This window comes from Rhineura floridana, chromosome 3 (genome assembly GCF_030035675.1).
Source record: "Rhineura floridana isolate rRhiFlo1 chromosome 3, rRhiFlo1.hap2, whole genome shotgun sequence".
Taxonomy (NCBI): Eukaryota; Metazoa; Chordata; class Lepidosauria; order Squamata; family Rhineuridae; genus Rhineura; species Rhineura floridana.
Window position 1 is genome coordinate 11,119,488 of NC_084482.1, and position 24,335 is coordinate 11,143,822.

Sequence of the window (24,335 nt, forward strand, 5' to 3'; positions counted from 1 at the left end):
GAATGTTCAAATCTTCTCCAAGACAATATTTGGCCTCAGGCAAGCCAATTGCTCAACCTCTGTGTCCTGCCCCCAACAACCTGGAGATACTACTACTGATCAGCCTTGTAGGGTTGTTAAGAATGACTGAGATAATACAACAGAAGCACTCTGAACACTTTAAAGTGCCATATAAATACAACATATTTTATAAATAACAATTATTAAAAGACATAAAGGCTCAGAGTTTGGCGAACCTCAAGAATAAAAGTGTTTTATAGCTGAAACGGATGGCTCTTGCAAAGCATTGTTCTGCTCTCTTTCTAGGCTACTGATCCTCTGACAGAGACCAAAGGAATGTTGAACAGCAGCACACCACCACCCATGCAGATCTGTCTGCCTACTTAGCTAGCACTAGAACCTTTCTATCAAGTATATATTTCTATTAGTAAAGTAGTATTTTCTTATTATACAAGAACTGAACAGGGTGGTTTATAACAGTTGCTACTGGAGGTCGCTGATTCATAGGGTTGCCATAAGTCGTGATTGACTTGAAGGCACATAACAACAATTTTCTTATTTTACTAAATTGAAAGTCTCAGTGATTCAAAGCAAGGTAAAAGCTTGCTGCCTCTCAGGTAAACCACACACATGCTGCACAGAACGCTGAGCAAGCTACACTCAGCTAAACTCTGCTAACAGAATTCAGAAGTTGTCTGTGCTGCACATGTGACTAGTGGGGATTGGATACTCTGAATAAGCCCACTTAAGATTTGTAATGCTCCATCCAAGTCTTTGGGAGGATTCAGAAAATCAACTCGTTACAGCCCTCCTTAAATTGAACCTTCTCAGAATGAAGATCACTTTTTGAATACCCATCATGTTAAAATAAAATCAGATCAAATCCTGGATGCAACAAAAATGAGCATATAAGGGAGAAGAGCCTAGCTGAGCTTGCTAGCTTCCTATGTGCAGGAAGGCCTCGCTTTATCTAAAACAGGTATGGGGAACTGTGGCCCTCCCGAAGGTGTTGGGACTCTAGCTGCCATCAGCCACCATGGCCAGTGGATAATGGGAACTGTAGTCTGACAACATCTGGAGGACCACAGGTTTCCTATCTCTGTTTAACAACCATCGCTGATACCCCCTCTAATGAGAACTAGTCAAATATGCAGTTTCCTCCACTACATTCTGAAGTGGTGCAGTTCAGGCTAGGCTGCACCACTTGCTTTTTCTAAGTGTGTAGGGTTGGCCCTTAAGGAAAATGTCTGGGCTGAATGCTCCTGCTTTCAGTGAAGTGGGTAGAATCATGGCATTGCCTAATGGTTCCTGTTCAAACAGGTAACAGTGTGGTACTCGACACCACTTGTGTATGAAATGCACCTCTAGACCTGCATTCCATATGTTGCAGGATTAGCTAATTAGCAGTGCACCTTGTCCCACATTCATGCCAGTTCTCACTTGTTTCAGAGTGCTTGCCATGTTAGTTGCTGTAGTTTAAAGGCTGACAGATTTATGGTGGGGTAAGCTTTTGTGCATGAAAGCCAACTTCACATCACATGCATGAAACTGACTGAGGGCAACACCACCTGGATCTGCCAAAGTGAGTTCCAGTCTATGAAAGCTACTGCTGCAATACATCTGTTAGGTTTTTAAAGTGCCAGCAGACCCTGTGTTTTACTTCACCTGTGCATTATTAATTCCAGTTTCTTCCTGCTCTAGGCAGCTAACAGAAAACACTTTCACTACCCAAAGGGGATTCACACAACCCTTATTTTATAAGATGAGTAGTGGTGCTCTACAGACTTATCATCATCTTCAAAGAGACAAGTCCCTGCCCCAAAGAATTTACAATCCAAATTTCAACAAGAGTAAGAAAGGACAAATGTGTGCAAATCAAATAGGATCTGTCAGCTTGGGACATTTTTTTAAAGGTGCCTTAATAATCTGTAAAATAAATAAAAATAAAATGGTGAACATTGAAAAAGTCAAAACAAGAATGTTCTTTTCAAAGAGCAGATTCAAATTATGACAATGTACTTGAGAATTTGCCTTCCCCAAATATGTTAAAGCTCTAAAATACACCAGCATGGCAAATGGGTGGGTGAGTGAGGCAGAATAAGGCAGGGGGCTATGAATTGGCCTAAAGGTATATAAACAGACACACCTGGGAGAACAAGGTTGGTGGGAAGGCAGGGTGTTGGCTCTCCAAACCTGAGCACAGCTGGAGCCTGCAATTGCTTTTCATGCCCTAGGGATGTTGTTGCTAAGTAGTGCAGGTAGCAGAAGCAGCTGCTGCAAAGGAAGAGGGAGTTGTGCATAGCATTAGCCACAGTGCTCAGGCAGGGAATTTAACCACTACAGCCTATGGTTCCAAAAGAGAGCATTGGAAATTGGAGCCCAAAGGTTTTGTGGCTCCTGCAATACTTTACAGAGGCACACAGAGAACAACCTTTGGACCATGGATGCAAACCAGTTCAAAAGGCTGAGCTCTCTAGGTCAAGCTCTGAAGTTTGGCAAGCATCCTAGCCTAAAGGGGGAAGGGAAGGGATTTGTGGGACTCACCTTCCAAGATGTAGACCTTGAATCCGCTGCTGATGCCTGTGGTGTAGTGAAGATCAGCCAAGGCCATCTTTGCTAGGAGCTCCACACAGGTGGTGCTTGTTGGAAGAAGATTCAATTTGCTGCAGAATGTAGGATCACCCTCAATCTAAACAGTTAATCTTTTTTAGGATGTAGGACCTTATAGATTTCTTCCTACTCCAGCAAAGGGTGGGTCTGTATGTATTCCCTTTTTTCCCTAGGACAGAAGAGGACCACCAGTTCTCTGGACCCAACAGGCTGTCCTTTGAAAAGTGCAACTCCACTGCACCACACGCAGCATCCCTTCTTGAACTTTTGGATTTCTACCTTGGAGGGTGGAGCTAGAGTTGGCCAGTTCCAACAGGCCTGACACTCTCCTCTTCCCTCTCTTGTTAGCCCCCTCAGGGCAATGCACACACCCTTGTGGGGAAGAGCAGAGGGAGCAGAAAGTGCACTGCCCCCAAAAGAAGCAGGTGTGGAGGAGATGGCAAAAGGGAGGGGGAGATACTGGAGGCTGAGAGGAAACCTGTGGGTGATTCCAAGTCAATCTGCACAGAGATTCCATTGACATAAATATTTGGAGAGTAAAGGAGAACTTGGAAAAAAGTCAAAAGCCTAAGTTTCAATTTGGAGAGGCTCTGATTGCTAATCTTAGTGTGGGTTGTTACTGTTTGTATTTTATAGTAATTGTATGGTTGTTTTGCTCATAGTACAGTGTATTTCAAAACAAGCAATTTACTACAGAAATGTGACCTACATTTTGTATACCTATATAAATTTGTTGTGTGGCACAGATGGAAAGGAGTCTCGGAGATACATTTTGGAAAGTGTGAAGAATGGGGAGTAGGCACTGAGTTAAAACCTGGGAGAAATGTTCAAGATATGTGCTTGCAAGAATGTGGAGGTGATCAGAATGAGGAATAGAGGTGAGGCTTGTGCCAAATTCAAAAACTCCTGAAATCTGTTGTGGGACAATGAATATACTATGTATTTAAGCATGGGATGTCTCTTTAAAAGGGCATAGGGTGATGGAATCCATGTAATGGGCTAATATTCAAGAGTCAGGGAGAGGACTGAATTCTGTGGGTAAAGCTGAGGTGCTATGCATTAGGGGATAGGGAGGTGAGTGCGAGACTAGATGGGGATAGTGTGGAGGAGGGCTGTGGTTGTGGGAAGATTGAGGGGCATCTGCATTTTGGGAGCTGAATTTGGAGAAAATAATATTTAGTTTTTTTATTCTACTTGAGAGCATTCAAAGGACTTCACATACATTATTCTGTGCTTTTCCTTCCAACAGTCCTGTAAGATAGGTCAGTATTGTTATACCAGCATTGCTAGTATAAGCAAAGCAGCTAGGTTGGCGGGCACTAGAGAGAGGGCCTTTTCAGTGGTGGCCCCCACCCTCTGGAACTCCCTCCCACAAGATGTTCGGCACATCTCTTCCCTGAATATGTTCCGCAAGGCCTTAAAGACCTGGCTTTTTCAGCAGGCTTTCAGGACTTTTGGGGAGGCTTAATATCTTTCTGTTTTAAATGCCTCCTATTATGTATTGCTTGCTTTTATAATTTATATTATTTCACTGTATTTTGTACTGTATTCTGCTATATTTATTGTATGTACGTCGCCTAGAGTGGCCATTGGCCAGATAGGCGACACATAAATTAAATTTATTATTATTATTTATTGCAGCTAAAGGCCAAGAAGGCACATGTTGCCTAAGGCATGCCACGAATTCACTAGGCAGCAACAGATTTCAACTGGAGGCTCCGTGTTTCATAGCTCAGTCCTTTTATGCCGGTTCTTAAAAAGATAGTTTGCGGCTAGTTTAACAGGGCACATTTAAAATACACCCCCACCCCCCAAGAAGCCTGGGATTGTAGTTTATCCCTCATAGGGGGAGAGATGTACTTAAACCGTTAACGTAAAAGCCACAGTCCCTTTTCTTAAATCACCTTAACTCCTAATGTGCCTCTGGTATTGGCCTTTTGGGGGACTTTTGCCGGTGGAGGCCAGGGAAGGGTGGAAGGACCCGGCACCGCAGAGGTTAAAGGGAGCGGCCCGAGCCGCACCTGGCATGAGGGGAGCCACGAGCCAAAGGACTGGGGGCGCGTGTCAGGGCTGGCTCTCTCCCTGCCGCCTCCCCGCACCCTTCGAAGTAGTCGGGCGGCATTCCACGGGCTTTCCCCACCCCGAGTGCCGGAGGGAGGGAAGGAAGGTGGCAGGCCTGGCTTGGACCAACGGGGCCTGCCTCACCCGATGCCTGGCACGCCCCATCCTGCCCCAGAGACAGCTGCTTTGTCGAAAGGCGCGGAGCCCAGCGGGGGGTGAGGGCGAGGAGTCTGGCAGTCTGGCCTTGCTCAGTGGACTGAGAGCGGGGAATGGGACCCAGCAAGTCAACGTGCCGGCTGAGAGCCAGGATTCCTGGGCTTGTCCAGGTCTGCCCTAGCGGCAAACGATTCAGAGGTATTCCTCCACTAGCGCAACACAAAACCTCCTCCCAGACATGCATGAAGACTATCAGACAAGTTTAATGTCCTTAAATACAGGACTGTAGGCGGAGAAAATTACCAGTGAAATCTTTGCCCCTGGCCAGCGGTTAAGCGCCCCCTGTTCGTCCTATAAAAACCAGGAGTGTTGCTTTTTAAAAAATGTTTTAAATGGCCCTAGCTCCCCGTGCCTTAGCAGCAGGAAAATGTGAAGACGTTAGCGGGTGATAAAAGGGCCAGATCCAACAAAGACCTCTTCCTGATCTGACCTATACAGTAGGGCCCCGCTTTACAGCATTCTGCTAATACAGCTGTTGTCAATTGCAGAAAGGCCCCTCTCCTACCGCGCTGGTTCCGCTTTTATGGCGGTTTTTGCTTGTCGCGTGCCATTTTCGCGTCATTTTCACGCAATGCACACCATTATCTTCAATGTGTTCCACTTTACAGCGGTTTTCGCTTTACAGCGGGGGTCCAGAACGTAACCCGCTGTATGAGTGGGGCCCTACTGTATTGTGTGGAGGGGAGTGATTGGGTCTGCCCCCACTCCTGATATCCCTGATGACCATGCAAATGTGTTGCATTAAAATACAGCCTGTGGACTCAAAATCCAAATCATGAAGGCCTTTTTTGTGTGCAGTGGATTTTCAGGATAAAATCTGGTAATCATCTGCCTGATTGGGGCCGATTTCAGTTACATTTTCTGTGGATTTTGAAAATCACACTACTACATGATCATGAAGGTGGGTCAGGAGCACTGGGCACTCATTGTGCTGTGGGCTGAATCCTGGACAGCCATTGGCTGAGCCAGGGATCATCAATGCGGCACCTGCAGGTGGCATTGTGCCTACCAGTAACTCCTATGGCACCTGCAAACGGGAAACATCCCCTCAAAAAATCCACAGTGCATGAGAGACTGTTGTTCCTGTTTGCACTGGCTTGGCCTCTTCTGTATTGAACACAGCCCCTTAAACATGTCTACATTTCATTGGATGCCAAGATGGGTCACCCTTCCGCCCTTCTGTTCTCAATATAGGAGAGGTGCAAAGAGTTTCTCTTGGTGAGAAAGAGTGGTGGTGGCTGATGTAACTGCTTTCCCCCCATTGATAGGAGTCACTGATTGGGGTGCTCCTGTCTCTTTTCTGCTCTTTTGAATGTAGCAGCCATTTGTGCTATGCCACAGCCTACAATGCAGCCATTTTGTGACTAGTACCCACAGTACTTTTTCAAAAATCTAAATGTGCCTACTGGCCCAAAAAGATTAGTGACCTCTGGGCTGAGGCATTCCCAAGTTTATTTCCATGCTGTGAAAATTTTCATCTGATTTTTGCATATCCATCTATTGTTAAAGACACAAGAACAGGGCCAGGCTTTTTTTCCCTGATCCGTTGGCAAGGCTGTTCTACTAGTAAAAGCATCTCTGCATAATTAGAGTGTATTTCCAAACTACACGTTTACAATAGCCAGACTTTGATCACTCACTTTTTATGGAACATCTACATGATGTTCTCATCTAGTTGTTCTGTGTTTCCCCCGTGGTTCTTCCATCTTTTCTCAAACCACAGAAAATCTTATTTTTTGTAAATGAATGGAAAGTAGCACAGTTTCTGTTGCGCTGTGTGTAATTGTATGCTTAATTTCGTTTAAGGCAACACCACAGCAGCAGAGTAACAGCAGATGTTGAAATGTGAGTGTGCTAGCGTGTGCATGCGTTTACCGAAGAAAGCAGGCTTTTACCCTGCATCAGCATCACTGAGACTTAAGACTTAGTAAAATAAGAAAAGCTACTTTATTTATAGAAATACATAGTAGATAGAAAGGCAAACCTAGTTCGAACTAACTAAGTTGGAGGCATAACTCCCAGGTGTAGGAGTCAGCCCCATGGCTTGGAGAGAGAGCAGAGACAAAGGGATGTCTCCTCTCTCCCGGTCGGAGAAGGAAGAAGGTGGAAAGGGCAGAAGGAGGAGGGGCAGGTAAGACTCCCTAAAGACGTAACAGTCTAGCGACAGTAGGAAGTCAGTCAGAGCATCACAGGTAAAGGTAAACAAGCCTATCCATCTGGAGGACCCTAACTTTATCTTCCTTCTGGAGCACAAACAAAAGAACAAAACAGGAGTTGCTCTTGCCCCACTTCCAACAGTTTCCACAATTACCGATTACCTTAACACTCTTCAATTTTGATATGTGCAGTGATGTAGTGGGTGGGTGAGCTATGTGAAGAGCTCCAAAATAAAAGACATATTGTGAGACCATAAGAAAATTATTTTTTAAATATATGTTAGAACGTTAGCAGTACTTTATTAGAGAATATCAGGTGGGGAACCTGTGGCCCTCTAGATGTTGTTGGACTGCAACTCCCATCATCCCTGACCATTGGCCATGCTGACCAGGGCTGATAGCAGTCAGGAGTCCAACATCTGGAAGACAAGAAGTTCTCCATCCCTGGAATATACTATCTTTGTAATGTAATAAATTATCCCTATTAACTTGAAAAGGAATCCTAATAAGAAACTGTATCTCAAAAGAAGGAGTAAGTGATAAGCCTAGCCTGTTGCCACACAACACTTTGGGTGCCTCCAGATTGTCAGTAATTTGCTGGAGGGATTCAGGCACATACTGGAACTTTAAATTTGTAAAATTAAAGTGCATTGAAGGACGCTGTTGCTCTTGTGCAATAAATCCACTTAAAAACACTGATTTTGGGGGGTGTTGGAAGTCGATGGGGAAATGCATTGAAAAGTGTGGAATGAATGAATGACTAACAGGAAGACATGTAAACACTTTGCAAGCAAATCAGGATGAATGTTGGACGAATGCTCATATAACTCAGTAAAGATTAGATATAATCTAACCCCTGCATAAGCTTTGTTCCAGCAAATCAGGAAGAATGCTGTATAAATACGTTGTTTAGAGAAGCCCTTAGGCATGCCTTCACTATTACTTTTCCTGTTGGTGCCATTTTCCTGGTGTTTTTTTTAATCAAGCTTTTAAATTGTGCAGAAACACCTTTTTGCCAATGTTTTTTTTAAAAAAATTTTTTGGAAATATTAGCGTTATAGTGTTCAGGTGAAAAAGCATTTTAGTGCTTAGTTAGCACTAAAGTACTTCTTGTATTGCTTTTTTAAAAAGCATGTTACTTTTCTGATCTTAACAGTCAGTGTGCCATTTTATCACTGTGTTTGTCCCTCCCTCATCCACAGAGCTCTGTCATACCAACTAGTTGCCTGAACCATTGCCTGGCCGCGACAATGGACTGGATGAGAGTTAACAAACTGAAGCTCAATCCAGACAAGACTGAGATGCTGTTGGTGGACGGGTTCTCTGATCGGATGGTGGATATATACCCTGTCCTGGACGGGGTTACACTCCCCCTAAAGGACCGGGTTCGTAGTCTGGGAGTCTTTTTAGACTCTTCCCTCTCACTTGAGGCTCAAGTAGCCTCGGTGGTTGGGAATGCGTTTTACCAACTTCAGTTGGTAGCTCAGCTACGTCCCTATTTGAGTAAAGAGGACCTTACATCAGTGGTACATGCTCTGGTAACCTCACATTTGGATTACTGTAATGCGCTTTACGTAGGGCTACCTTTGAAGACAGTTCGGAAGCTACAACTAGTGCAAAATGCGGCGGCCAGATTGCTGACAAGGACCAAGCAGTCCGAGCATATAACACCTGTTCTGGCCCGCTTGCACTGGTTGCCAATATGTTTCCGGGCTAGATTCAAAGTGTTGGTATTAACCTATAAAGCCTTATACGGTGCGGGACCACGATACCTTGCAGAACGCCTCTTCCGATATGAACCGGCCCGTGCACTACGTTCTGCTACGAAGGCCCTCCTCCGGGTTCCAACTCACAGGGAGGCCCGGAGGGTGATGACAAGATCTAGGGCCTTCTCAGTGGTGGCCCCCGAACTATGGAACAGTCTCCCCGAGGAAGTACACCTGGCGCCGACTCTGCTCTCCTTCCGGCGCCAGGTCAAAACTTTCCTATTCTCTGAAGCATTTTAAGTTACACTGATTTACTTTTAAAAATGTTTATTGTATTGGATTGTTGATTGTATTATTTAGTATTATTTTGTTATTCATTGTATTTTTATGCTATTTTATGTTCACCGCCCAGAGAGCTCTTGCTAGTCGGGCGGTATATAAATTTAATAAATAAAATAAATAAAATAAAAATAGTATGGATGCAACATAGTGGGATGTACACACACAAAAAGTATTATCCTCCCACCTCAAAAAATGTGGAAAGCCCATTGTAATTCCATATGCGGCTTATAGCTGAAGAGCAATGGCTCAGTAGCTCTCTAGGAGACACTATTCTGGAAGAATCCTGAAGTAAAGAATACCAGTATGGCACATGCAGGTGAGGAGGGAGCATAATACATTGGCAATGGTTTGTTGAGTGATATATTTTGGCCCCACTATGAATACTACAACATGGTCTTGAGTATTAAAAGTGGGCTGCTCTCTGCTTGTTCTCCCCTCACAGATGCCCCTCTTTTTAAATAAAACTGCCTCTTCTGTTGAAGTCTCCCTCTGCTAAGTGGAAATTTCCCCCTCCAGCATGCCAGCTACAAACACTGCCCAGAGGCAACAACATTTTTGCATACCAGCTGGTGCGTGCCTCTAAAGCATCTGGGGGAGGCCTCGGAGTGTCTGGGCCAGGAGGTCACACTGGGCCTGTTGGAACCTGTCAGGGGAGTGTGCTGTGGTGGTCTGCGTTCAGGCCTGCCTTGACTCCGCCCAGGTAGATCTACAGGTGGAAGCATGAAAAGCAAGGAACAGCAGAAGAGCTGCTTTGTTATAGTTGGGATCAAGGGTTGTTATAGTTGGGTTTAGCACACTGTAGGGCCGCATTAGGATTGCTTTGGGTGTTTCTGTTGATCTGCCATCTGGGATTCTGTCCCTTTAAAGAGCTGGGCGATGGGCAGAAATTCAGCAGGGGAAGTTCCTCCCACCACAGCACATTGCTACACTGGGAAAACCTTCACTTGCTGCACTTCTGTTTGTCATCATGCATTGCTCATCGAAGACTCACAAGCAACGCCAGGAATCAAACTGGCAATCCTAAATCCTGTATCGTTCCAGAACTGATCTGTTCCAGGCTGTCTCTATGTTGATATCTGTTTCTGGTAAATCCCTGTCCTCATTTTACCTTTTGTGAAGGGTTGTTGTTGTTGTTATGTGCCTTCAAGTTGATTACGACATGGCAACTCTATGAATCGGTGACCACCTAAAGCATCTGCTCAGAAGTAAGCCCATTGAATTCAGTGGGACTTATTCTCACATAAATGAGTTTAGGGTGTCCTTCTGTTTATTTTATTTCTTTTCAATCTATTTTAGATAGCTAGACATTGAAATATCTGAGCTGTGTACAGAAAATAAAATATATAAAGAATAATATAGCATAAAAGCAAGCAAAGTAAAACAGATTTCAGGCATATTCAAAATGCTGTCTGTGAACAAATGGAACAGCATTAAACTAGAAAAGCCTGAGTGAAGAAAAATGTGTTCAGCATATGCCACAAAGTCCACAATGGTAGGAAGCTGGCATATTTCAAGAGGGAGGGAGTTCCAAAGAACCAGTGCTGCAACACTGAGGCCTGTCCTGTTCTGTGCAGAGGCTGACCGAACCATGAGATACTGTCAGCCGAGCATCTTCAATAGGCCACAGAAATTGGACAGGGGTGTAGGGGGAGACATGGTCCCGCAGGTAACCTTGCCCTGAACTGTATAGGGATGTATATATCAACAATAAAATCTTGAACTTAGCCAGGTAGCTTATTGGCAGCTCATGTAGTTCTCTCAGTGAAGGTGCTACATGTGAATGGTAGTCTCTACCTCGCAGTCAAGCTGCTGCATTTTGAACTAGATACAGCTTTGAGAGCAACCTCAAGGGCAGCCCCACATAAAGCACATTGCAATAATCCAGGCTTGAAATGACCAGTGCATGAACAACCATAGCTACGTTATCCCTGTTGAGGAACACTCATAGTTAGTGTATCAGCTGAAGCTGGTAGAAGGCACTGTTAGCCTCTGAGGTCAATTCGACCTCTAGTTATAAAGATGGATTTAAGAATATCCCCAGGCTACAAACCTGTTCTTTCAGAGAGTGTTTGACTCTGTCAAGCTCTGGCATTTGGCCAGTCTCCCAAACTCAAGAACTGCACATCCACAGGATTCAGAACATGCACAGCCACTCCTGATTCAGATGTTACACAGAAGTAGAGCTTTGTGTCATCAGCAAACTGATGACACTGCACTCCAAATTCACTGACTGCTCCAAACAGCTTCATATAAATGATGTATAGCATTAGAGCAAAATAGTGCCATGCAGCACCCCATAGAGTACTTATCAAGGAGCCAAACGTCATTTTCTAAAACCTGCTCTGTAGAAAGCAGCAGAGCTACTGTAAAATAGTGCCTTCAGCTCCCAAACTACTAATCCAGAAGGACACCATAGTCAATGGTATTAAAAGCCACAGAGAGATAAAGGAGAACCAGGAGTCTTGTATCAACATCGTCTGGCCTGTTTCATTGCTCATAGCTCACTACAATACCAGGACCTATTGTGGGCTCCATAGCAACAGAAAGGGCCTTCAAGAGCAGTCGGGTCAATAGTCCTCTGTATTTAGTCTTCCCATAGCAAGACTAGGGCCTCAACAGGATCACTAGTTCTATCCACTGGAAATTTTCCCAGAGCATTCAGGAGTCCATCGGACTCTATTAACCTTTGATGATGGACCATCAAAATGGATTTCTCACCCCTTCAGGATTGTAGTTTTAGTGTACACACACATGAACAAAAGCAGGGCTTCCCAAACCTGTGGTCTGTGGACCCCAGTGGTCCATGAAGCTTCACTCATGTGGTCCATGACGTATCCACATTAAATATTCATATTGATTTTTAATTGTATTTTGTTGCTTTTTTGTTTCTTAATCTGTATTTTATTGTATTACAGTTTGAATTCTGTGGATTTCTATGGATTTTATTTCTATGGCATATAAAAAAACTTGTGGACAAGGACAATGTGCAAAAAGCATTGATTGCAATAATTCATTGGATATTATATTATATTTGACTTATGAGAGCCATCTGTATAGCCATTGAAAAAGACACTCTGTGTCAAAACGCGTCTGGCTGGACCTTCTTGAAAATACCTTCACAGCATAAGAAACTGAATACTTCAACTATTTTTGACCTATATCAGAAACAACTTCCATACTTTTAATTGTTCTTGCTATATACTTTTATCAAAAACTTTATTTGTTTGACTCCAGATATATTTTGTTATACAGTCAAATTTGTGTTGTATGTTATTTTATTATATTAAATACTCTCAGGATTTATACTGCTACATCAACCTTAATTCCTTACTTTTACTTTACACATGCAATAAGAAACAACATCAGAAATAAAAGAAGCAATAAAAATGCAATTAACAATCATACAGCATCTAGCACAGTGCATCACAATTGCTCCAACAAACAGAAACTCATTAAGTAGTCCGCCAAGCCCCTCAGCAATTTGCATGTGGTCCATGGGGGAGAAAATGTTTGGGAACTGCTGCACTAGAATTCTTATTTCACCCCACCCCCAAAATGAAAATGCATCTTGTTTCTGGTGCACATTAGTAGGCACAAATTTTAAGTGCAGTACTTCCCGTTCATCTAAAATGATGACAGTGCCTTCTCTCTAGAGGTCTGTTAGGCGCCCTTTTTTCCTGTGTTTAGGTGGGCACTTAAAACACATTTATTTAAGCAAGGTTGATGGTTAACAATTTGCTGTTTTTAAAAGTCTTTAACTTGGTTGCTGCAATGAGTTTTATAATGTACACCTTTTGCAATATATACTTTTACATTTCAATTGTGGTTTGAATGATTTGATGTTTATGCTTTATAATTTTGATTTTTAGATTTTGTAAGCTACCTTGAATATAATTATTTTGTAGAACAACATGGATACCAATAAAATTAAATAAATGAAATCCCCCCCCAACTGCCATCAGCTTTTCACATAACAAATGTCTGGAAGTACAACCAATCTGTTGTGGCCTGAAACAGCCTACTAAGCATTATTAGGCTGCAATCTTCTGTCCACTTACTTACCTGGGAGTAAGACCCAGTGAATTCAATGGGCTTACTTCTGAGTTGACATATATAAGATTATACTTCTCTCTCTCTCTCTGTCTCTTTTTGGGGAAAAATGTATGAATGATTCACTGAAGCATCTTGCTTCATCAGCCAGGACTAAGGCAGAATCAATTAATATTCATTGATTTACATATATTGTATAACTCACTCTTCAACCTTAAAAGGGTTCCCAGAGCAGCTGATTATTGAAGCAACCATTTAAAACAATATTAAAACATGCATCCTGCAGAGAAGTGCCTTTAGCAACATGTAATGTGGGAGGGACTCAGAGAGTTATATTTGGTATGAGTCTAGAGGTGCTACAAGTATGCATAAGTGTCACAAATTTCATCTGTGAAAAACTGGAGGGTGTGCAACTATATGCAGGCAGACCATCTCTTTCTATGGATAATATCGTATTGAATGTCACAGTATTTATTCAGAATCATGGAACTGGTGCTTGTTAAGAGTGCTGTGAGTTGTTTGGAAACCTCTATTCCTGTCACAGAGCTACAGTTCCCAAAGTGACTTAACAATCAATCCCTGTTTCCAGGGAACTCTTCCTAGGATTCTTTGTGGGAAGCCATAGCTGTTTAAAGCGATATGACACTGCTTTAAATGTAAGGGGCAGGTTGCCAGAGTCTCAGCAGAAGTATCAATTATGGCCACTATAGCTGGCTAGATAGCCCTTCCCCCCCCCTGCCTCAGTGAGCCTTTAACTGTGTCTTAACAGACAGAAACTCAACAGGAGTTTGACAAAGGAGAGTTTGACAAAGGAGTTCAACAGGGGAGGTCCCTAATAAATAAATAAATTACTAATTCTCCTTGTACAGCGCACCACATACCAGTGGGACTCTCAAGTTTACCCTGAAGTAGGACAGGACAAAGCACAGGCCACTCCAAAACAAGTAGTTAGAAAGAAACAAACGATAGAAGAGAGAATGAATGGGAAGGATGCTCCAGTGGTTATGACCTGCAAGGTGTGTGCCATGTTTGTTTTCTTGCCTGAGAACAACATGGTGTACATGTGCAACAAGTGCAAGCTCATGGCACTGTTGGAAGAAAAAGTGAGAGGCCTGGAACGGCAGGTGGCTACACTGAGGACTATAAGAGAAGATGAAGAGTTCTTAGACAGAATGCGGGAACAACAGCAGCAAAGAGAAGTGGAGGTGGAAGAACAACAGCAGAGGAGACTGCTTTGGAGAGGAACAATGAAGTGGAGGAAACTCCATGGGAAAGGGTGACAGGAGCAGAAGAGCTAGAAGACACCCTTCACCAGTGGAACTATGGAACCACTTTCAACCACTCGAGGATGAGATTGGAGGACAGCCTGCGGTGGAAGAATTACAGGAGACCCCATGCTACAACGAGCAAGAGGCTGAAGTTCAATCAAGCAGGGGCAATGAAACCACACCCCACAACAAGAAGAGTACTAGTAGTGGGAGACTCCCTACTGCGTGGGATCGAAACCTCAGTATGCCAAGAAGATCCATGGACTCACCAGGTATGCTGTCTACTAGGAGATTAGAGATGTGACAGAAGGGTTGCCATCACTCATCAAGCCCACTGACAGGTATCCTTTCACCTCATCCATGTGGGAACAAATGATACCACCAAACGGAGCTATGAAGAAATCACATCAGACTTTGAAGCTCTGGGAAGGAAACTCAAGGACTTTGGGGCCCAGATAGTTTTTTCATCCAACCTTCCAGTACTTAGAAAAGGAGTAGAAAGGGAAAGAAACATACTCTGTGTGAATGAATGGCTATGAAAGTGGTGCCAACGTGAGAGATTTGGATTCTGAGACCACGGACTATGCTTCCTGGAAGATGGACTGCTGGCAAGTGATGGGTTGCATCTCACAAGGACTGGGAAGAATGTGTCTGGCCACAGCATGATGAAGTTCATCAGGAGGGCTTTAAACTGAATCCTAAGGGGGAGGGAGACGTAAACTTGGTAGTAACGACTGATGAAGGCTTGTGCACAGTAATGGGAACAGAGAGATTGGCTCTAATGGGGCCCAGTAACAGTCCTCAGAAAAATGTAGTAAGGAAGCCAAGCCATAAATCACATGGTCTTCGATGTCTGTATACTAATGTGCAGAGCATGGGAAACAAGCAGGATGAACTTGAACTCTTAATACAGGAGGGTAATTATGACTTGATAGGTATAAGTTATACTTGGTGGGATGACTCCCATGACTGGAATACAGCAAGGATATAACTTGTTCAAAAAGAACAGAAGGAATAAAAAGGGAGGTGGAGTCACGCTATATGTTAAATATATATATCCCTGCACAGAAATACAGGAAGATGAGCTTGGTAGCTCCACCGAGAGTATTTGGATTAAAATTAATGGGGCAAGTAATAAAAGGAAAGTGATGCTTGGAGTCTACTACCGACCACCCAATCAAGGAGAAGACAAGAATGTAACTTTTGAAAAGCAAATTACCAATGTTGTGAGGAGGCATGATGTAGTAGTAATGGGGGACTTCAATTATCCCGATATCTGTTGGGAGACAAATTCTGCCAAACACGGCCCCTCCAAGAAATTTCTGACATGGGTTGGAGATAACTTTCTCCTACAGAAAGTGGAGGAAGCAACCAGAGGATCAGCTATCCTGGACTTGATTCTAACCAATAGAGATGATTTGGTGGATGAAGTGGCAGTTACGGGAACTCTGGGGGAAAGTGAGCACACCATACTTGAATTCTTGATTTTAACAGAAGCAAAAGCTGAGAGTAGCCACACGCACAACCTGGACTTCAGGAAAGCTGCTTTTAATAAACTCAGAACAATTGTAAATATGGTCCAATGGCAAGCAACCCTAATGAGAAAAGAAATCCAAGATGGGTGGGAGTTTCTAAAAAAGAAAATTCTAAAAGTGCAATGGCAAGCAATTTCTACCAGGAAAAAAGGGGGAAACAGCAGAAGAAGCCAGTGTGGCTTCACAAAAAGCTTAGGGATGACCTGAAAACAAAAAAGACACATACAGGAAGTGGAAAGAAGGCCAGGCCACAAAGGAAGAGTGCAGGCAGGTATCACAGAATTGCAGGGATGGCGTCAGGAAGGCTAAAGCTGAGAACGATCTGAGGTTAGCGAGGGATGCTAAAAGCAACAAAAAAGCTTTCTTCAGGTATGTCCATAGTAAAAGACAGAGAAAAGAAATGGTGGCACAGCTACTCAATGAGGATGGCAAAATGATGACAAAGAAAAGGCAGAAGTGCTCAATTCCTACTTTGGCTCACTCTTCTCCCAAAAAGGGGTCTATGACCCTCCCGGGAAACGTGAAGTAGAAGGGGCAGGATTAGAGCTTGAGATTGATAGACAAATGGTCAAGGAATACCTTATCACTTTGAACAAGTTCAGATTGGCAGGGCCCAATAAACTGCACCCTAGAGTATTGAAGGAACAAGCTGAAGAACTCTCAGAACCATTGTCTATTATCTTTGCGAAATCATGGAGGACTGGTGAAGTGCAGGATGACTGGAGGAGAGCAAATGTTGTCCCTATTGTCAAAAAGGGCAAAGGGGAGGAACCGGGGAACTACAGACCAGTCAGCCTAACGTCAATCCCTGGAAAAACTCTGGAGCAGGTTATAAAGCAGTCAGTCTGTAAGCACCTTGAAAACAACGCAGTGATTACTAGAAGCCAACATGGATTTATGAAGAACAAATCCTGCCAAACTAATCTTATCTCGTTTTTTGATCGGGTAATCTCCCTTGTAGACTGTGGGACATAATATATCTCTTTTTTTTTCAACAATAATTTTTATTCAAATTTTCATAAAACATACAAAACAAAACATTCAAAGACAAAAAACAAAATCAAAAATAATTGAACAAAAAAACAAAAAAAAACAAAAATAAAGAGTAAAATATTGACTTCCCATTTGTCACAGATCAAATCAGTTATAAGTCTATAATATATAACAATCCTGTCTCTTAAATCATATTATAAAATCACTTTCCTCCAGTAGTTATCTTACTTAATCATCAAATCTCATAAACATTACTTTATTCTTTCCACAAAAAGTCAAAGAGAGGTTTCAGTTCTTTAAGAAATATATCTATCAATTTTTTTCCAAATAAGCATATCGATTAATCCATCTCATTACTAATTATAATAATCTTATTGTCATAACCATAGTCAAAATAAACATTTCAATCAATCCATCTCATCAGAATCTGTTAGGTTCAATAATTTCAGTAGCCATTATTCTATTATCCCTATTAGTTCCATCTTCCATCTTCCATCTTCGATAGTCCTGTTAAATCCAGTAATTTCAGTGTCCAATCTTCCATTATCAGTATTCCATAATAATCTTGCTGTCATAGCCATAGTCATATAGTAAGAGTCTGATGGGAATTACCTCTATCCCAAATATTTTCTTGCCATCCATTCTGAATAAGTTGCTGAAATACTGCTGTAAAATCATATCTCTGTTCTTTTTTTCAAAATGCACTGGCTCATCTCTTGAGAGTTTTTCCATTGTCACATGGCTGCAGTTAATTCCATAGGTTTTCTCTATATTAGGCTCCATCACATCATCCCAGTCCAGAAGATTATCCATGCCATTGATAACTTTATCTCTAGAATCTTCATTAATTTCTTCAGAGATAACATTGAATTCCAAACAGTAGATTTTATTTCTAAAATCCATAAACTCCAAATCTTTTTCCTGTTCCACGTTTGTTCCAGTCTCCAGGGTCTCCTCTCTCACAGGGACCCCTATTTCTTTAAGCTCCTGCGTCACCCTGCTCAATTCAATTTTCAGCTCCCCACAACCCCGTCGCAGGTCTTTTTCCTGTTCCACATTTGTTCCAGTCTCCAGGGTCTCCTCTCTCACAGGGACCCCTATTTCTTTAGACTCCTGTATCATTTTGCTCAATTCAATTTTCAGCTCCTTACAACCCTGTCGCAGGGTTCGTTTCGTTATCTCAATCTCATCCATTATTTTCTGAAACATAGTTACTTCCAGATTCTCAGCCACTTTCTTAATTGCCATTTTAAAAGAAAAATAAAAGAGAACCACTTCTTATTTCAGCAACAATTGGGTTAATACTCCAAACTTGGTGACATCACAGTATAAACAGAACAGACAGCCTTATCTCTCCATGCTTAAGTAAACAAAATGCAGTTCCCAGGATCGAAACAATTAATGGCGTCGTCAGGAAACAGATTCGTCAAAATAAAATAAACCAAAAAGAGAGTAGTCTCAGACAATATAATATTCTTCAGAATAAAAAATCAGGAATAGAAATCCCTCTTCTGTGTATATCTTTAGAATGCAAATCCAGGACAGCTTTTTGCAACAAAAACAGAGATAAGCTATTAATTAGTGAATAGCAGAGAGAAGTTATGGCTCCCCGGTGAGATGTCAAAAACCGATCAATCTGGCAAATCTCTTTTAAACAGCAACAATTTAAGTCAAGTAAAAAAAAATATAGAAAGAAGGGTGCTTGCCTGTTAGTGCGTTCTCTCTTTGAAGAAAAGATGAACGATCGCTTTATCAGATAGAGCTTGTTGAAAATCCGTCCCACCTTCGTCGGCTGGACCTCGTCCCATAAATTAATGAGATCTGGTCGTCCCAACAAAAATAGGCTTTGAGGTTAATCTCTTCGTTTCTCCCTACCCGGGAGAAGTTTAATCAGTCAAAAAAAAAAAAAAACTGACTGATATATCTGAATAAGCTTCTTTTGAGGCAGGAGCCCGTCTCAAAAGCAGGCACAGGCTAAGTCACCCTTCCCGGAAGTCCGGGACATAATATATCTCAAGGTTGTGGACATAATATATCTCAACTTCAGCAAAGCTTTTGACAAAGTGCCCCATGATATTCTGATTAGCAAGCTAGCTAAAAGGTTGTCACACAGAGGAGGGCCGGGATCTCTTCTCGATCGTCCCAGAGTGCAGGATATGGAATAATGGGCTCAAGTTGCAGGAAGCCAGATTTCGACTGGACATCAGGAAAAACTTCCTAACTGTTAGAGCGATACGACAATGGAACCAATTACCTAGAGAGGTAGTGGGCTCTCCGACACTGGAGGCATTCAAGAGCAGCTGGACAGCCATCTGTCGGGAATGCTTTGATTTGGATTCCTGCATTGCGCAGGGCGTTGGACTTGATGGCCTTATAGGCCTCTTCCAACTCTATTATTCTATGATTCTAAGGAGAATTTTCCATGCTCTGGCCTGGAAAGAGTGACACTTGTTTAATTTCTGTCCACTTTGTGGCTGTTAAAAGGCACACACCCTGTCAGAAAAAGGTGGGAGCCACTGTTGTGGACTCCACTTCCCATCAGCCCAGTCACCATGGTCAATGGTTAGGCATGATGGGAGTTATGACAATCCAGCAACATCCATGGATATTCCCATCCATGGATTAAGATAAATATTTAACAGGATATCTTCCCCCTTGCTGAGTGGAATGAAATTGGGGCAGCAGTGACATCTAGTGGCACACCCTAGCTAAACTGGACCCCTGCTAGATTAATAGGGGGAAATCTACCCTCATGCCTATCCTAGTTATCCCCTTGGGACCTAGAGTGGTCAAGAACCTCTCTTTAGCCATTGTTCTTTCTCTGTTCTCCTCATCACCCCCCTCCCAGCTCTCACCACTGGGAAAGGCCAGGATTGGTCTAGAGGAGAGAATGGGATTTCTAGGGTTCTTTCAGTGTGGTTGTCATGGTGATGCTAGAGCAGAAAATCCTCTCCCCTTGCATTCCTCTCCCCTGCCCCTCCCCCACTGCAGCAGCAGAAGTTTTCACAGTTTCTGAGGCAGCCTCATTTAAGTTGTAGCCCCTAATGAGAAAATGTGAGGGAAAGAGTCAAAGGGCCACAAAAACAAGCAAGCAAGCAAGTAAACAAACAAACATACATGAAAGCACGCAGACATACACATAATTCTGCATTGCAGCCATTTTTGTATAAGTATACTAATACTGAAATATACAGGATCACATTCAGAACAGCACTTTTCATGCATATAAATGTGACAGATCTATCATTATTTATTTGTTAAATTTAATTCCTTGTGCAATGCCCAAGGCAGCTATGACCAAAATACACAATAAATTGTTAGAACAGATGCTATCATACCTACATACATATATACACACCATTGCTCACTAGTCCTGGTAATGAAATGCTGATACGTCCATGCTGACTTAATATACCTGAACAATGTATATGCCATGTCCAGAACGTTATCAGGGACTTTGACAAGCATCTAAAGGTGGATAACTGTACATACTTTTGCATGTGCAGAATTATGAGTTGGATGGTACACAGTACACACACTTACTTAAAAAAGGCACCTCCCTCCCCCCACCCTTCAATGCAATACAGTTTTGTTCAGCGAGACTGTAGCAGCATGATGAGGTGTAATTTAAAATACAGCCAGGCCCTGCAGACACACAACTAGGCAAGTGTGTTATTAACACCTAAAGAAACCCTGGCAGGTCTGGAACTGAGACGTGCAATTACAGCAGTTAGCAAGGAAACAGGAGACAATGCAAGAACAAGAGACTATTCCCACCAGGCCTGTGGGAGATGTAGTTAAATTTACTGTCAACATTTACTTTCTTTTAGAAATAAAACCACAGCAGGTTCAGACACTTTATGACCTGGGCTTCTCATGCTCTGTGTTTTAAAAAATAAAAAATAAAGACACAGAAAATTATGTGCTGTGAAATTCACTACTAAGAACATAATGAGGAAAGTTTATTCTTTTAGAAAAGGAGCATACTCCCTCCCCATCCTACCCTGACCATCTCTTCAATCACCCCCAAAGGGAAACACTGATCCATTCAATCTGTTGCAAACAACATAAATTGTTCCCAGAAATATCTTGAGAAACAAGCTGGTGTGAATACACCCTTAAGGTTGAGAGAGAGCTCTACACAGGGTTCAGTAGCTCAACAGCTTACTTATTCAATAACAAAGAGACAAAATAAGATGTAATTCACCCTCTGAAATATTTTGGCACAGGATGTTCAACACCTAGGGGTTTAACTTAGTATTTGAGCTTAAGCTGACTCCAGCAAATATTGAACATGAGACATGAGTCATCACAGCTAGATACATGTGCGTACATGATCTTGTGTTAATTTTTGCCACATATCACCATCATTACTGTTACCTTCACTAACATTTTTTTTTAGGGGGTGACATATATTGAATACCCTCATAAAATGTATATATGAATCCTGGACATTTCCCTGTCCTTCAGATCCAATAATAATTTCTAGCAGGGGCCAAAACAGTCAACCCCCTTTCTCTGTTCCTCTTTCTGTAAAGAAATAAAGATCTTAAAATTGCACAAGCAAACCTGAGATCTGGATGCTTGGAGGAACCAACTTGCTAGGATCCTAACCTGCTGTCTTGGCAACCCACTCCTGCAAAGACAATTTGAGTATCAGCCTCAACTTGGTTTATTACATTAGTCTAATAATGTCTCCTACTCACTAGGCTTGTATGGAGAAAAGGTATGGTATCTTGTCTTAAGGGTCAAAGGGCAATTGGAACATCAGAGATGCCTGTGGGTTCAAGGGATCTTTACAGCTGCTGTGTTGAAGACTGGAACGAACGGTATAAAGAAGAGTAAGGTTTAATCAGCACCATGGACAAAGGCACCAGCACCTTCAGCACTATGGATAGTGCATCTATCATCATAAATACTGACTGGGTCAAACCAATGATATGTTATACACTTATCCTGTCTCCAGTGCTCAGTAGTGGCTGGTGTCCATTGGAACTGGTAGGGCAAAAGGCAGAAAGGCCAACAAGAGGTGGAGTCAGAGCCAATGACAGGCAGAGCCAACTCATTCTAGCTTTCTACCCATCCTGTTGGCGTGTGTGCGTTGTTCTGTGAGACAGCATACATTACGTTGGAGTTAAGTTGAGCAAGAAACTTCTTCAGAGCATGTTAAGAGTCTTTATTGAAAGACATTAAGGCCAGAGGCTTAAGAGTAAATACATGTAGAGATTCTTCAGTCACCCCCCTTCTGGTACATCTCTCTCCATAGATAAACACAAAAGACAGCCTCTCAGCTCAGAGGCATAATTCAGAAGAACGACAACACATAGACTCTGTTAGAACTTTCCCAGTCGCTATCAGATGGCTACCATAGCAACGGCCCTGGCCGTCCGTTCCCAGACAGGGCATAGACATAACTCCCCCTTAACCACAGTTACGTCTTCACACTTGTAGGCTTCATGGAAAACTACTAGAGACAGTAATGCCTACTGGTCACCAGCCCAACAGCCTCCCTTTTTTCCATTAAGACTGCAAAATACACATGAAATACATCTCCATAATACATAGTCATACAGTCATACATTTCTACAATACCTCTTGCAATACATTTCAGTACATTGCATTTTCAGTTCAGTACAGTTCAAACTTACATCTCAGTACAGTTCAAAACTTTATTCACTCAAACTTTGGTTCAACACATGTCAAATAAAGTGTCTCAGGATCCATGTCTACAACTTTATTCATTCCAGGACTTGTTATTAATCCCACAGTAAATCTGTCAGGCGGTTTGCCTAAATTCGCTCTCGTGGAGCGTCTTAAAGGAACCAGAGCCTCGGCTCTCTCTGCCCCCCCATTTGTGCTTGTGCTTGGCACAACCTGCGCAGGAGCTTCCATTTCCTCAGCTTTTCGTTTCTTTGATCTGCGTTTTCCAGAAATGAGCTCATGCAAAGCATCTCTGAGAGGTATTTGTGTACCTTCCACTTTAATGTCAACATCTGGCTGAAATTTCTGTGATTGTGTTCGTGTTTGTGTTTGTGTGTCATTTGTTCCTGTAAGAAGGACTGTCTCCCTTTGATCCCAAGGCTTTTCTGAGACTTTAATGCTTCTGCTCAGAATTAACTGCTGTGTTTCTGGACACCAAACTTTGAAATATGCATTCTCTTGTGCTCTAGGTGCACGTTTGCCACGTCTCTTACCCTGTGGCTTGTAAACTCGGCTGCGATGCACTCTTTCAGGCATCAGCCTGACTGCATTACATGAATACTGTGGCTGTGTGCTTTTAACAGCTGTCTTCTTACAGCTCTGGCGGTCATTCCCTTTCCGCCCCATTAAACTCAAGGCATCAGCACACTTCACACCCATGGACATTTTAAACTGTGAATCATCAAGGCTTCCCTGCATGCACACTTGATCTCCCCTCATTACAAAACATTGGTATTTGTGAAACAAAATTGAATAATTACAACTCACCAGTTTTCTAACTGATAAAATATTATGAGCCAATTCCAGAACAAACAAACAGTCTGTTATTAGTCCAAGTTTGTCAAATTTCACCAGACCTTTAGCTTTTACGGATTTCCGTGATCCATCAGCAAGTAAAACAAAGTCCTGCTCATCTGTAGACGTGTAAAACAGACTCCTGTCTTTGATTAATATATGGCTTGCTCCGCTGTCGACAATAAAGTTAATTTGTTCCAAGTCTTTAGACTTCTGTTTACAAACAAATTTCACACTTCCCTGCTTCAAGCCTCCGTCCCTGGAGTTTCGCTTGATTGCACAATCTTCACGAGCCCCACTGGCAAAACAAGACTTCAGCCGCTGCTGCTCCCGCTTGTTTTCCTGTCTGCTTTCGACAGCCTGCTCCGGTTCGGCACATTTCTCCTCCTTGCTTCTGACAGCCTCCACCGGCTGGGCTCTCTGCGCCTCCTGCCTCCGCTGCCATTCCTGGGACAAATCCTGCAATGCGTCCCAGATCTGTTTAGCCGACGGCTCATCTCTCACACGCATCAGTTGAGAATCCGATAGAGCCAAGATTATAAACGCCTGCGCCCTCTGGTCTCGACGCTTCCAGGCCGCGGTCAGTACCGCCGGGGGTTTTTCCTTAATCACATCCCATAAATCCTCTGTTATCAGCAAAGCCTGCATCCTCGGCTTCCAGCTGCCATAATTCTTGTCATTAAGTCGTTCCATCGGCCAGCCTCCCCCAGACAGGTTTACAGCCATGTTGCTCACCTCCGTCTGGTACAATCAATCAAGCTGCCCTCTCTGGAACTCCGTCTGCCGTTCAGACCAGCAACTTACTCCCGTGTAATGCGCTGTGGAGCGCAACCATCCTCTGCTACCACTGTTGGCGTGTGTGCGTTGTTCTGTGAGACAGCATACATTACGTTGGAGTTAAGT

General features: G+C 42.8%; 1 long non-coding RNA gene across 1 annotated transcript; it reads left to right on the top strand.

Annotated features, from left to right (window-relative positions):
• Nucleotides 1-2,172: 2,172 nt before the first annotated feature.
• LOC133379343 (uncharacterized) lies at nucleotides 2,173-5,622 on the top strand. Its single transcript, XR_009761158.1, has 3 exons — nucleotides 2,173-3,035; nucleotides 3,357-3,488; nucleotides 4,252-5,622. It is a non-coding gene; the product is annotated as an uncharacterized LOC133379343 (long non-coding RNA).
• Nucleotides 5,623-24,335: the final 18,713 nt, after the last annotated feature.